Source organism: Schistocerca nitens, chromosome 4 (genome assembly GCF_023898315.1).
Source record: "Schistocerca nitens isolate TAMUIC-IGC-003100 chromosome 4, iqSchNite1.1, whole genome shotgun sequence".
Lineage (NCBI taxonomy): Eukaryota > Metazoa > Arthropoda > Insecta > Orthoptera > Acrididae > Schistocerca > Schistocerca nitens.
Window position 1 is genome coordinate 414,708,266 of NC_064617.1, and position 14,789 is coordinate 414,723,054.

The window sequence follows — 14,789 nt, forward strand, 5'->3', positions numbered from 1 at the left end:
GGGTGTAAGAAGTTAAAGTAATAAAATCAAAGATGGTTAGAAGTTGGAAGATTCAAAAATAAAAGTATCATACTAATTTAAAGTACTATACAGTTGCAGCAATTATAGTGTTGTTTATTAACAGGCAGTTACAGGTCAAGAACATCAACTGACGACAGAAATAACTACACTTAGCATCTGCGAAAACTATTTTAGGCCAAGTAACAAACACATACCATGGCAAAGCCAAAATAATTCAAAATACTTACATTTTATATACAAATTTTACAAAGGAAAACCATACCTCGTCTGGAAATACAGGTTGCGGCCACATTGGACCATCTTAAGTGAACAAAATTTCACTACAAGAATTTTATAGCATTCATGACCGAAACCGAGTAACTGTACCATCGGCAGGTGACCATGCTCACCAGTTGTAAGATTGGTAAAGATGCTTCAAGATTTACATGAAATTAGGTAAAAAAAATACAAGAAATTCGTTAACATTTATTTTGATGGATCTTAAGGTACCATCTGAACACACCTCCATGGGCTGTCAGGATATTACGCTTAATAACACAATGTACTTTACCACGCTATGGCCGAGTGAAACATTAGGTACAAGGCACTAAGCTAGTGAGATTGCTTCACCACAAATCTTATCGAACAGACAGTGTGTCACAAATGGTAGAATCAGACTTACACTAAAAGGCAGCCTCTAGACCGCGATTCTAAGATTTACTTAAGTGAGATTTGTAAAGAATCAGCAGCATTAAAACACAAGGCAAATTAATTATAAATAGAAAGACCTCGTTATCGGTAACATGTGAATTGAAATGCAGGTTACCAAACTAAGGCAAGTACTTAATATCAGTAGTTACAGACAACCAAACAACTTAGCAGCCATTCAAACACACAGAAGGGATCTCCTACGCGCAGCGATTAGAAACAGCTAACAAACAAAACACTACATAATTACGAAACAGGGGGTAGTTTGGAAACGGGTAACAACAAGTTATTTAGATTTACTGTAGTGAGATTTCCAGCTATATTAACAAAATAGAACCCTTTTCCAGAGAGGTACGACGAATTTACATTACCACAAATACTGTGATGAAAGCCTTAAAACCAACTAAAACATACAGTGAGATCCGTTTCTTGTCCCTTCAGGTACTGAAATGCCTGTTCCATCGCCGTTTACAGTTACAGTAACGTACATTTTTAAACATGGACTTTCAGATTTTAACATACGACATGTAAATCGCTTTCCATTGGCTGAAAATGACGTCATACGGGTTATTCGCCTCCTCTTTTCCTGTGTTTAGTCCGTGGCTTTTAAGCTATCACTGGCAGGTCTGCGACAGGGGTCAGCCAAGCCATTCCAAGTGTCATCATCAGCCGATTGGGTGACGATAAATCATTTTAATGTATATTCTTTTTAATAATTTCTAACTTCCCTACGCAAATCAGCACTTTAAAGTTATCTTCTCAGTGTGTCATTTGAAGATGGCGTACTACTAGAGGACGCAACCGTTCACATTTTTAGTAAATAACTTTGCGAAGTTTTGAAAGTATTAAAGCTGAACAGAGACGGATGGGGAATCACTCCATTGACGACAATGGCCACAAATATCGAATCCCTGTAGCATAAGCGACTTTCACAAACAGCAGATTTCTTTGGCCTGGCATCTTTGGAACGGGCAACCCACAAAACGACACAGCTAGTTCTCTGCTCGCTCGCTACAATTGAAATAGTCTACGGAATGTTGTTGGAGGTGGGTGGCATCACTACTAGATGACAAGGTATTGGATGTACTCGACTCGTCACAGGACATGGCCGTCGGGGGCTTGTCGACTTTGACCGAGTGAGGTGGACTCGCATTCGGGAGGACGACGGTTCAATCCCGCGTCCGGCCAGCCTGATTTAGGTTTTCCGTGATTTTCCTAGATCTCTCCAGGCAAACGGCGGGATGGTTCCTTTGAAAGGGTACGGCCGATTTCCTTCCACATCCTTCCCTAATCCGAGCTTGTGCTCCGTCTCTAATGACCTCGTTGTCGACGGGACCATAAACACCAATCTCCTCCTCCTCTTTGTCGGCTTAGCAAACCAAGCGGCGTAGCTGCCTAGGTGTAACAACGTAGTCCAGCGATGGTGCAGGCAGAAGTGTTCAGTACACGCCGGTCAACGAACGTTGTTGAACATGGCGCTGCGTGTTCCAGTGATCACTAACGACATCATCAGTCTCGATTATAGTGGCCATGAGATCGTCGAGACTGAACCGTGGATCAGTGGAAACATGTCGACGGGGAGGATGAACCACTTCTTTTGTTACACCAGGTCGATGGTCTTGCCTGGGTACGCCATTACCTAGGCGAAGTATTGCTCGAAGAATTTACTGCGTCAATATTATACTTTCTTCGGGCAGAATTATGCTTTGGGATATTATCCTGGACTTCCACGCCACCCTTGGCAGTAACCGACGGTACCATCACGGCTGTGAACCACGTTAAAGGTTGCTGCGGATCACTTGCAAATTTTCATGCTTGATGTTTTCACTGTTGGAGATGGCATCTTGCAGAAGGAAACAGCGTGTGTCGTAATTTCAAAATAGAGCTACAGGAGATTTAGGAATGTGAGAGAGAACATCACCAAATCCGCCTGTCCTGAAACATATATGTAATACACCTGAGTCCATATCGCTCACTAGCTTCGCCCTCACCAATTATCAGCCTCAATTTACCGGAATTGCGCGAAGACATATTGTGCCACATATCTCTGAAAACGTAAGAAGAGCTTAACGAACCCTTGCCACACAAAATCATTGCTGCATTGCGTTCCAAAGGTGTACCAAGACTCTACTAACGGCGGTTCACCTTATAAGGATATGCACCCACGTGGCACGGAATGTTTTGTCCTGCCTTTATCGTTCTAAGAGGTTTAAATTGCCAGTTTGATATTCAGATTGCGCCGTGTCACAAGCCGTTAATTTTTGTGGAGGACTAGCTTGTCGATCCCTCTTCCTTGCGTGAAAATTGCTGCTCTCTAACACTTCAGAGGTTGCACTAAAATACGGACACAACAAAAATATATTACCATGCATGATACAGCGTAGGGAACTTGTTGGTATTCAAAAAAGCGTCTCGTAGTCTCATAATTGACAAATACATGTTCTGTGAGCATGTCAAGGGAGTGATATACGGCCCTTCCTCCAAACTAGCCTCCAGTTCACGTAACAATACTGGAGGTCAATAGCGATCACGCACCCTTCTCCCAAAAAGGACGAAAAATATTCAATGAAATTGTAATCAGGTGAGTGTGGTGGCCAACGGAGATGCAAAAATTCATTGTCGTGCCCTATAAACTGGAATTTTACAATCGGAGCTATGTGAAGAGGGGCCCTGTCGCCTTGGAACACAACGTCGCCACTGGGGAACAAACATTGTACCTTGGGATGGGTATGTTCAGCTAAAATGATCACATAATCCTTGCCAATAATGTGGCAATTGCAGAGTAACCGTGCAGCTCGTGGAATACCATTATATGGCTTCCCAAATCGTTACAGATCTTCGACCATTATCATTTCAGGGACGTAAACCCGACCACAAGCTGTAAACAGTGTCCTTCGATCCCGCTCCTTTTTCTCTTTGCTCCATAGTCCAGGTCCTAAAGCTCTGGCATCTTGTTTTCCTGTTACGCTCATTTCCATCACTGATGAGTAGATTTAGAATTACGAAGCACTCGTTCTGGTGGTGTGACGCTGGATAGGTTCGCGAGTTCGATGTTCAGCTCTGCATATTCAGTTCTGCGCTGACTTTTGCAGCCGTCGTCGTCTTATTTTTCGTCAGAATCCACTTCAGTGACGATCTGTCATCATTACTGAACACAATCAATTTCCTCCACTTTCGTTTTACGACCGATTAACTTCTTGAATTTTTCAGTAATATCGTGTTTCAAACGGGCAGGGATCTTCTTGTATAAATTGCTAGCGCTCCAGGTTTTAGTTCGATATAATCCTTCGTTGTGTACACTTTTACGCTTTTCTTTAATTCCGTATCCACACGTCTCGCCTAAGCTAATCTGCTTCTGTTACCTCTCGTGATTCTACATCTTGTGCCATCTTGCTTTGTAGAGAGGTGAGAACTGCTCGACAACTGTTGCAGATCTCGTATTCCATAGGATACACTTGTGGTCGAACAATGCACAACACCATCTGATGTTTTTTCTCACAACTGGTCGAACCATCAAAATGACAAAAAAAATGGTTCAAATGGCTCTGAGCACTATGGGACTCAACTGCTGAGGTCATTAGTCCCCTAGAACTTAGAACTAGTTAAACCTAACTAACCTAAGGACATCACAAACATCCATACCCGAGGCAGGATTCGAACCTGCGACCGTAGCGGTCTTGCGGTTCCAGACTGCAGCGCCTTTAACCGCACGGCCACTTCGGCCGGCATCTCAGTGACAGAATGACTCATCTGAAAGAGCGTAGAGTCTTGTCCAGGTCACCCCAGCTTCGAATTCCGTTCCTCCTCTGTAATGACAAAAATTTAACTCTTCGAAGTGTTGGCCTGTCTGGTAAGACTTCTTTCACTCGGGGACTGGATGTTTGTGCTGCGCAAATCATTTCGTCTCATCTTCATTGATGTGCAAGTCCCTGAAGTGACGTCAAATAGGATGATCTGCTCTAGGCGGCCGAACAGTCATAAAAGGGACCTCCTGGCCAAAAGTTACATATTATCATTTCATCTGAGTTCCACTGACAACTCAGCGAGAGACACGTGACGAAGTACCGATCACGTATTTATGGTTGTAAAACTTGAACGTTATCCCTTCATCTTAGTGGTTAAAAGCCAGCCGCTGTGGCCGAGCGGTTCTAGGCGCTTCCGTTCGGAACCGCTCTGCTGCTGCGGTCGTTGGTTCGAATCCTGCCTCGGGCTCGGATGTGTGTGATGTCCTTAGGTTAGTTAGGTTTAAGTAGTTCTACGTCTAGAGGACTGATGACCTCAGATGTTAAGTCCCGCAGTGCTCAGAACCACTTGAACCATTTCTTGGTTAAAATTTTCTTAAATACGTGGTTGATAGAACGTAGTTTAGTAACTGGTACATACTGTACACAGTTTATTCGAAATAGTTTTGTGAACTTCAGAGTCTGATTTGACACACAAGAAATAATCATCTTGTTTGGGTTGGAAGTTCCTGTCGTCGTTTGTTCCGAAAGCACCATGAATTCCTTTCTTTTATTTGTCTACACATGTTTCGACAGTTATGGGCCACTTTCTGAAAGTGTATTCGAACAGACCGGCTCGATTTTAAACATTTTAAGGCATCACTATATCCTATCTGTAAACAAATCAGAACAATTAGTTTAAAGACTTAAGAACTGTGATATCGATAGCCTACGATGCCACGGCGTAGGTACAAATTCTTAGGTAGACACTACGAGAGCGAACGATCCACACCGACGATCTTGAAATCAGAAACAGTGTATATGCTGCAGTTGCGTTCGCCCTCCTGTTGTACGTTTTTCGGATGTACAACAGAGAAGTAAACGTTAATACAGGACGTAGACCACTATTACTCTCAAAAAAATTATTTCATAATTGTTAACTCTTTAAGTCATTACTATCCGACTACTTTTGCAGGCGACATGGTATAATGAAACAAAAGGATAAAATGCAATCAGGCCTGCAAATATCGACTTTCAGAATCTAGGTAGCTCAAGATTAGCATTAGATATTTTAAAAAAACGATTTAAAATTTGTATCCAAAAAAGAAAAATTACCATGAAATTCGTATAATATTTTTACAGAAGTAAATAGATACACACAGATGAGATACAGGTTTCAAAACGCACTACACTTAGGTAAACGGGGATGAGACGTTACGTACTGTTCTGCAGAAGGCGGAGACTGTGGACTCAATAAATAAGAAAATATTCGACGTAAGCTCATATCTGGATAATCTTTCGATGTTTCAACGCCTCTTAAAATTAAAATTTCAATGAACACTTCAAATCCGTTTTGATACATAGTATATTTTTACCATCAAAACAGATCTATTTACCGCTCGCTCGCTGTATGGCTAATGACGAGGCCTAACTCTCCATTAATGATCGTCATTACGGAAGGAATGTCTTATTATTATTATTTCTTTCCTTTCTCAGACCTTAGGTCTGGTTCGAAATGAAAGTGACGCGGACCTTGATCAAGCGTGACTTCCTTTTAACTGTACGGTATATGTTACATTGCGTTTAGGAACTTTCAGGTAATTGAACATGTATCAATAATAACGGATTTCTGTAGTTGTATATGTATGTTTGGATGTAGCTGTATTGCGTTGATGTACTGGTGGATATTGTGTGGTATGACTCCTGTAGTTGATAGTATAATTGGTATAATGTCAACTTTATCCTGATGCCACATGTCCTTGACTTCCTCAGCCAGTTGGATGTATTTTTCAATTTTTTCTCCTGTTTTCTTTTGTATATTTGTTGTATTGGGTATGGATATTTCGATTAGTTGTGTTAATTTCTTCTTTTTATTGGTGAGTATGATGTCAGGTTTGTTATGTGGCGTTGTTTTATCTGTTATAATGGTTCTGTTCCAGTATAATTTGTATTCGTCATTCGCCTGTACATTTTGTGGTGCATACTTGTATGTAGGAACGTGTTGTTTTATAAGTTTATGTTGTAAGGCAAGCTGTTGATGAATTATTTTTGCAACATTGTCATGTCTTCTGGAGTATTCTGTATTTGCTAGTATTGTACATCCGCTTGTGATGTGATCTACTGTTTCTATTTGTTGTTTGCAAAGTCTGCATTTATCTGTTGTGGTATTGGGATCTTTAATAATATGCTTGCTGTAATACCTGGTGTTTATTGTTTGATCCTGTATTGCAATCATGAATCCTTCCATCTCACTGTATATATTGCCTTTTCTTAGCCATGTGTTGGATGCGTCTTGATCAATGTGTGGCTGTGTTAGATGATATGGGTGCTTGCCATGTAGTGTTTTCTTTTTCCAATTTACTTTCTTCGTATCTGTTGATGTTATGTGATCTAAAGGGTTGTAGAAGTGGTTATGAAATTGCAGTGGTGTAGCAGATGTATTTATATGAATGATTGCTTTGTGTATTTTGCTGATTTCTGCTCGTTCAATAAAGAATTTTCTTAAATTGTCTACCTGTCCATAATGTAGGTTCTTTATGTCGATAAATCCCCTTCCTCCTTCCTTTCTGCTTAATGTGAATCTTTCTGTTGCAGAATGTATGTGATGTATTCTATATTTGTGGCATTGTGATCGTGTACGTGTATTGAGTGCTTCTAGGTCTGTGTTACTCCATTTCACTACTCCAAATGAGTAGGTCAATATTGGTATAGCATAGGTATTTATAGCTGTTGTCTTGTTTCTTGCTGTCAATTCTGTTTTCAGTATTTTTGTTAGTCTTTGTCTATATTTTTCTTTTTGTTCTTCTTTAACATTTGTATTATTGAGTTTCCTTGGTATATTCCACGCTTAATCTGTATTGGCTGTGATGTGATATTATTTGAATTTGTTTGGATATTAAGTGTGGTTTTCCAATTTTTCAATACCATGTCTAGGAACTGTATCAATTTAGGATCTACTTTGCATATTTCCAATATTTGTAGTAACCATGAGTGGGGTACACTATCAAAAGCTTTTTGGTAATCAATGTATGCATAGTGTAGCGACCTTTGTTTAGTTTTAGCTTGATATGTCACCTCTGCATCTATTATCAGTTGCTCTTTACATCCTCGTGCTCCTTTGCAAAAGCCTTTTTGTTCTTCATTTATAATTTTGTTCTGTGTCGTATGTGTCATTAATTTCTGTGTAATGACTGAAGTTAATATTTTGTATATTGTTGGTAGGCATGTTATGGGGCGATATTTAGCTGGGTTTGGTGTGTCTGCTTGATCTTTAGGTTTCAGATAAGTTATTCCATGTGTAAGTGTATCAGGGAATGTGTATGGGTCTGCAATGTAACTGTTAAATAATTTAGTTAGATGTGAATGTGTTGAGGTGTACTTCTTTAGCCAGAAATTTGCTATTTTATCTTTTCCAGGGGCTTTCCAATTGTGAGTAGCATTAATAGCTTGGGTGACTTCATGTTGCAAAATTATCACTTCAGGCATTTTTGGTATCATCTTGTATGTGTCTGTTTCTGCTTGTATCCACCGTGCATGCCTGTTATGTTGTACCGAGTTTGACCATATGTTGCTCCAGAAGTGTTCCATGTCTGTTATGTTTGGTGGATTGTCTATTTTAATGTGTGTGTTATCTATTGTCTGGTAAAATTTCTTTTGGTTTGCGTTGAATGTTTGGTTTTGTTTCCTTCTATTTTCACTTTTTTTGTATCTCCTAAGTCGTTTGGCCAATGCTTGTAATTTCTGCTTCTTCTCATCTAATTGCTCTATCGCTTCTTGTTGTGAGATTTTACCTAACGTTTTTCGTTTTCTTTCTGACATTTCATTTCTTATAGATTGTGTTAGCTGTCCGATGTCCTTTCTCAGTTTTTCTATTTTGATCTGTAGCCTGTGTTGTCATGCTGGTTTTGTGGGTTTCTTCTGTGTGTTGGTTGGTTCTGATCTCTGCCTAGTGTGTATATTTAGTGTAGTGAGTGCTCCTATATAAACCAGTAGTTGTAACTCTTCCATAGTTGTATATTCATTTATTTTGTTGTGTATGATTGTGTTGATAGTTTTTATTGTTGTTTCGACTTGTGGGTTACTTGGCAGTCTATGCAAGAATGGTGTAATGTCTGTATTTGTGTCTTTGTATTCTATATATGTCAGCTGAAATTTTTCTTCTATATCTAACATGTGTGTCACTTCGTGTTCTATTTTTCCTTGTTCTGGTGGCTGTCGCAAGATTTCGTTTTCCTCAGATTGTTTAATTGATGCGTGTTGTTCTTTGTTTGTTTGCTCTGGGATGTTTGAGTCCATTACTCTATTTTCTTCTTCTTCTGTTTGCACATTATTTTGTTCCAGTATTTGTTGTACTTGTTGTTTGATGTTTTCTAATTCTGACTGGGGTATCCTGTTATTTTTGATTATTACACGGATCTGATCAGCTAGTCGTTGTTCTGTTAAAAATTTTAATTCTGGGTATCTGGTAATAAATGTTGTGTATACTTGTGATCTGTATCCAGTTGTGTTGCTTCCTAGGTTTGTTGCTTGGTAATAACAGAACATGAGGTGTCGATTAACTTCATCTGACCATCTCATCCTCTGCCTTTGTTTTCCATCTAGGGTGGTTGTAGGAAGCATATCCTGCAAAACACCTCTATTTGGATTTAAATCATTTTCCAGTTGGCTAACAGTGTCGTTACCATTGTGGGCGGGCATATGGTCAAGCGTCGTCCCCGACCATGACGGCGCTTGTCCGAGGCTTCTTTAGTTCTGTCCTGAACCAACTCATCCCACTAAAAGGGGGGTTAGCCCTATTAGTGGTTTGTTCTTTTCGTCGCCTTTTACGACTGGCAGAACATACCGGAGGCCTATTCTTTTCCCGCTGACCCTCATGAATCGAAAACATGACTGCGTCGTTTCATGATTCGAGGGTCAGCAACTGATAAAAAAAATGGGGCCCCCCAAGGTCGCGATGGCGGCGTCACTGTCCAGCCGAGATAATTTGTCCTTTAAGGACAATTATCTGAGCAAGCACCCACGCCAGCAAAAGGTTGCCCGACACGTGCTGTTCGATAACGTAATGTATATAAAAGATTCAGTATATAAGGGACATGAAATTGTTGTCTTCACAGTATGTCCTCTGAATCCACTGCGAGAACGTCTATTGTGTCTGACGAGCTGCCAGAAACAATAAGTACATTTCTGTATAATGGACACTTTGTACAAACTTGCACGAATTGCCGTTTGTGGAAGACTTCAAAATGTCTTGGATGTTTCTCAATTGGAGTTACCACAAACTATAAGAGAAGATATTTTATTGGATTTCCGTTATTCAAAATTCAATTTCATGTTAAATTCATATAGACTGCCAGAATGTTATATATTTGATAGAAGTGAAAATGTTCCCATGATTAATGAAATAGTAAATGATGCAGTAGAAGTTTCGTCAAAAATAACAGCGGGAATTCCAGTTTTGTGGCAAACACTCGCTTTGATTACAATGTCTTTTTTTGATATTACTGCATTCTGGCAAAGTAGATTTAAAATTAAAATGCTTTTTTATGAAGTTACTTATAAACAATTCGTATATACTATTTGTGAGAATTGCTTATAGAAATTATCAGATTCATGGCAAAACCAGCAACTACAACCACTTTTAATTGATATGAAAATTAATATGGTAACCAAGGCACCATATTTTTCATATGGTGTAACTTGTCCGCCACACATTAAACAATATAGCCATTGGTGCATGTTCTGTGCAAATAGTCCATTATTCAGAAGTGTACGTTGTGGTGGCTCGTTAAGCCAAGTATCTGATTCAGAAGAAGACGATGCTGATTTGGCTTATATGTTACTTGCAGAGCTGTAATGGAGACCCTGGCCGACATCTTCCAATCCATCTTCAAGCTGGTTCAAGCACACGTAACGAATCCAACGCTGAAAATCTTCATTTGGATAGCTACGAGATTACACTGCCAGTTGGGAGCAACCGATGGACCCTTAGGGACATACATATTCACCATATTGAATTGTTTGACGAACTTCGAAGATTCCTGTTCACAATTATCGTTTGGTTGCCAGAACTTTTGCGAATATCTGAAATCTCAGAAAGATGGTATTACACTGATGTCATTGTCATCAGAGGACCGGACGAGGTTGATGAATTTAGTAGACGAATTGCTTCTATCGCATCAGTCTACCCTGGTGAAATTATCCTATGGAAACATGATGACGACCACATCCACCTCGTCCACGATTGCACGTATTCCTCTAGACGATGTAGATGCCGATTTAGGGTTGACCCATTTATTGCCACCAGAATTAAGAAATGTCCCCGACGAAGGCGAGCAATCACAGCCATGTCCGTCCTCGACTGGTTCAATATACTCATATATTTCTTCCTGCAAAAAAGGCCAAGTCTGGGACAAGTTTGGATTAGAGGAACCCATAAGAGAGTGCCTGGTGAGTTGGAAATTGTACAATGGGTCAGTTTCATCGATGGATCCCTCTAAGTATTGGAAAGGCAAAACCCTCGAATTAATGATCAGTTGCAACAAGAACTCACCAGAGATGGCTCACGTAAATGGCCTCATACAAAGCGCAAGCCAATCTCTGACTACCAAAGGTGCAACCCTGAAACGACGGCAAAAAAGGTACTTTCCATATTAATGTCATACAATTGCATACCGCCAGAAAATTTAGTCAATGTAATACCATCTGCTCATCCATATTTTATTAATTTGATTCACCCTAAATTCAAACGATTTTTCGATATGGGTTTAGAACCGTATAAAAAAACCATAAATGAATTGGATTTACATGGCATAGAAAATTTATTGTGTTCTGGTTCTGAAGATAATATTTTTTATTCTCATTCAACAAATGTTTGGGAGTATTATTATACTCTTCAAGATTCTCTTTCTTGGCTAAATAAAATTTTATTATTTCAATGTGAAGATGATACTGACTAGGTTACGAAATTTTTAACAAATCTTGTATCTTGGATTAATAAGAAAGGATTGTATCAATGGAAAGAATGTGCAGTGGTGGTGGTGGTGGTGATGGTGGTGGTGGTGTAGTGGCATTCTGATTAATTTCATTTCGTGAGCTGGCAGATGTGAATTATACGCACGCTATTGCGAATGGTATTGAACTCTAGTCTGCTTAGGTAGAAAAAATGAGGTTCAAGGTAAAACACAGCCTATTGTCGCATTAAATCAGGTTTCATTCGTGTGCCCGACCTGCCAGACAACATTCTTCAATCATGCAAGAACTATCTAGTATCATCATGCTGCAACAGTGCGTGACACATGTGATACCACACGGAGGATAGCTCACGATCACATCTACCCCTATCTGCGAGTAAAAGAATATAATAAGCAGGGTCTTTTACCGACATCGCTGCGGGTAGAACATTTGCTGACGGTTATCTTCAGAAAACTGCCATTGTGCTGCTTTTATTGAGGTTTTTTGTTTACACGTATGTCCGTATTTTGAATAATTGAGATATGAATTTTTTAGAGCTAACATTTCTACGCCGGTGTAAACCTTCATCGTCGAGTTCATGCCTTACACAGATATCAGTGAATGATTACTTCGTGTGCCTGGAATCGCTAGATTAGTTACACGATGTATTAATCTGTTATTTACTGAAGGTGCCGTCTGTAATGACGATAATCAGAAAAAAGTTCTCACATTATAAACAGGATGTGCCACTGCAAGTAGGGAGAGGAAATAGTTAATGCGCGATGCAGATCTCAAATTGAGTGGCGTAAAACTTCCTCCAACTTCACTACTTGGGGTTATTATAGTTGAGCCAACTAAAATAAATATTTTCTACGCCGTATATTCCTAACGCTGAGTCACTTCATAAACGAGAGACTGAAGCCAGCAGAACTAATACCCCTCATCGCGGGCTGTTGCTGAAAGTGTGCGAATTTGTGTGTAGGAATAAGCTGGGATTATTTTGAACGTTTACAATTAAATCTGTCTTCAGTATTTTATATAATAATATTTTACGTATACTCAACACTTAAATCTGTGATAATCGAACGTTATTTAGTATTCATGGAAAATCGTTCTGTTTCGCTGTATTAGGCACCAGGCAGTACACAAACAAACTAAACCAGAGAATAACAATGTCCTAGGCCTACAAATTTGTAGAAAGTATTTTCACTCCGCAGCGGACTGAGCGCTGATATGAAACTTCCTGGCAGATTAAAACAGCGCGCCAGACCAAGATTCGAATTAGGGACCTTTGCCTTTGCCGGCCGTTGTGGCCGAGCGGTTCTAGGCGCTACAATCTGGAACCACGCCACCGCTACGGTAGCAAGTTCGAATCCTGCCTCGGGCATGGGTGTGTGTGATGTTTTTAGGTTAGTTAGGTTTAAGTAGTTCTAAGTTCTAGGGGACTGATGACCTCAGATGTTAAGTCCCATAGTGCTCAGTGCCATTTGAACCATTTGAACCTTTGCTTTTCGCGGGTAAATAATCTACCAACTTAACTACGCAAGCACTACTCACGACCCGTCTTCGCAGCTCCACTTCCTTTAGTACCTTACATCCTAGGCTCCAAACTTCAAGGAAGTCTCCTGAGAGACAGTCATGACTAGCAACAATGGATGAAAGGTTACTGCGGGGATATCGCTTAGCTAAAGCCTGGCGGATGTTTCTGAAATTAATTTTCACCCTGCAGCGGAGTGTCCACTGATATGAAACCTCCTATCAGGTTGAAACCGAGTGGGGGACTGAGATCCGAACTCAAAAAATGGTTCAAATGGCTCTGAGCACTACGGGACTTTACTGCTAAGGTCGTCAAATGGGTCAAATGGCTGTGAGCACTATGGGACTTAACATCTTAGGTCATCAGTCCCCTAGAACTTAGAAATACTTAAACCTAACTAACCTAAGGACATCACACACATCCATGCCCGAGGCAGGATTCGAACCTGCGACCGTTGCGGTCCCGCGGTTCCAGACTGTAGCGCCTTTAACCGCTCGGCCACCCCGGCCAGCCAATCCGAACTCAGTAACTTTCCATTTTGCGGGCAAGTGCTCCACCAACTGACTTACCCAGGCACTACTCGCGACACCTTGTCACAGCGCTACTTCCACCAGTACCTCATTTCCTACCGTTCAAACTTCACTGAAGTTTTCCTACGAAACTAGGGACACTGGCACTCCTCGAAGAAGTTTGAAAGGTAGAAGATGAGGTACAGGCGGAAGGAGAGCTGTTAGGAGAGCTCATATGTTGCGCTTGGGTAGCTCAGTTGGGAGCACATGAGGCAAAGGTCCCGAGTTCGAGTCTGGGTCCAGCACACACTTTTAATCTGCCAGTTTCATACAAATTTATACTTCACAACATTTTTCTTAATTATTTCACGTAATTCTAATGTTTTAATAAGTTTAATTAAAAATGCTAACTGTGTTTTTTCCACAGGGCTGATGAAGTTTCAAATAATTCATGCTGATCACATAAATCTAAAACCCTTATTCGAAATACATTTTGATATAAGGAAGTCCTAAAGTTATAATGAGATACGGTATTCTTTATGTCTAATGAAATGGCGTAAATCTTAATGTTTCTTGTTTTGCCTCAAATGGTAGACGCGTAGTTTCCATCCACGCACTGCCCGGACACTCCACGTAAGGCATCCAGCAGTAATGAGCTATCATGCTGACATCCCATTGATACTGATACTCCTATTCCATTTGTTTAATGTTTTGATCGAACCTTTCTCCCTGTTCCTCATACGCAGGACATGCTTTTTTCTAGAAAACAAAGTGTCACGATCTCTTGGGAGGACATTAATAATGCGTCAAGTTTTATGTGAATTAGACGCAAAAGTATTTTTCATTGTAGGGTTTAGCGTTGACTCCACTTTTGGCGCTCTCATTGGCCAGGCTCTTTAGATAACTCCTCGTTACTTGGACGACTCCCATATGTATAGGAAGCACGGGTCATTCCTCACGGCTTGAATACATAGGAGGTGCGGACAGTGGGTTGTCCTGCTCCCAATCCTTCAAGCCAGTTTATTAAGTAACACTTTTATGACCAAGTCCTAGATCGTCTGCTGCTACTTTTTCAGTTTGCCACAGACGTATCAGAAGTGGTCAGGACAATTAACATAATCTCGTGAACCCATTAAATTGGGA